We start from the raw sequence: 1,576 nt of genomic DNA, 5'->3' as shown, positions 1-1,576 counted from the left end.
GCGCCCCAACTCCGTATCAACGAGTTGTGGCGCACTAGGCCCTTAGAGGATCTCGAGGTTGAGGACGACAAGTAGGCGGAGCAACACAACAGCGATGTCAAGGTATACATAAGTGGCTTCGATGGGTTGACTCCAACGACCAATGACGGCGAGGCCGGTGGCTCCGGCGCAAGGGTCATCGACCTCGCCTTCGACATGGAGGAGTAGGATTTATTATTTTTTAGTTTTTATTGGAGATCCTCTCTGTTGTAGAAAAAAAACCAAACTAGTTAAAATGACTCGATGTCGGCATTATTTAAAAATATGGTCGGACGAGACGCGATCGACTAGATGTCCGCAGACATCTGGGACGTCCGTTTGGTAAACACCACTGAAAATGCGCTTGGATGTATTGAAATTTCAAACAGATTATATGAAAAAGTTCCATTCACCGTAAACTTGTACCCCCTTCGTAAAGAAATGAAAGAGCATTTAGATCACTACTTTAGTGATCTAAACGCTCTTATATTTCTTTACAGAGGGAGTACTGATTATGATATACTCCTACTATAATATTTCTATCTTCGAAATTCTTTATCCAAGGGCGTAGGGTGGTAGGGTCGTATAAATCACCGTTTGGGACGCACTTGCGTCAGAAGTGATTCCTTGATCCCTACAAAAAAAAGAGAAGTGATTCCTTGATAAACTAGGCCAAAGTTGCGTATGTAACCCTAATTAAACAAAACCAAGATATAAACGAAGGAAACATGGGAGAAGGCCCACGCTGCTACTGCTGCCGCACACCTATCTCCCACCACCTCCCCCTCCTTTGTATCTACAAGGCGGCGGCGGACGACCGAGATGGCGGTGGCTGTGTTGCGCGACGACAAGCTGGTGGTCAAGTCCCCCAGCGACAACCGTTCCTACCGCCTCCTCCGCCTCACCAATGGCCTCTGCGCCCTCCTCATCCACGACCCCGAGAGCTATGTCAGAGCCCTCCCCTGGCTGGTATGTGGGCTTGCCCCTGGACGGGTACATGGGCCTGGCCTATCGGGAGACCATCGAGCACCGCAGACTACAGTTATCAGGGAGAAGGCAACGCTCTTCCCATCCAGTGGATCACGGCACCCGATGGCGGCGGCTCTCTGTTCTTCCCTATCTTAATTTCCTCATATCCAATTCGTGTAATCGAGACTTGTAATCGCCATTGCTACCCAAACTCGTGAGTGGAACTGCTAGATTGTGAGATATATCAGTGGGTTGCTAACATCTGGTATCAGAGCCAGTAAATTTCACCCACCACCACCTCCCTCGATTCCCCAATTTCCACCGGTGACAACACCATGTCCGATCAGGAGCAGGTTCCTTGTTCCCTCGTCTATCCACCGGAGTGGGACGCCATGACCGTGGACGAGCAGATGTTGTGGTTTCTGGCACCTATCTCCCACCACCTCCCCCACTCCTTCGTATCTACAAGGCGGCGGCGGACGGCCGAGATGGCGACGGCTGTGTCGCACGATGACGAGCTAGTGGTCAAGTCCCCCAGCGACAACCATTCCTATCGCCTCCTCCGCCTCGCCAATGGCCTCTGCGCCCT

The sequence above is a fragment of the Aegilops tauschii genome, chromosome 4 (assembly GCF_002575655.3).
Source record: "Aegilops tauschii subsp. strangulata cultivar AL8/78 chromosome 4, Aet v6.0, whole genome shotgun sequence".
Taxonomy (NCBI): domain Eukaryota; kingdom Viridiplantae; phylum Streptophyta; class Magnoliopsida; order Poales; family Poaceae; genus Aegilops; species Aegilops tauschii.
Note: the sequence above shows the minus strand (reverse complement) of the source record.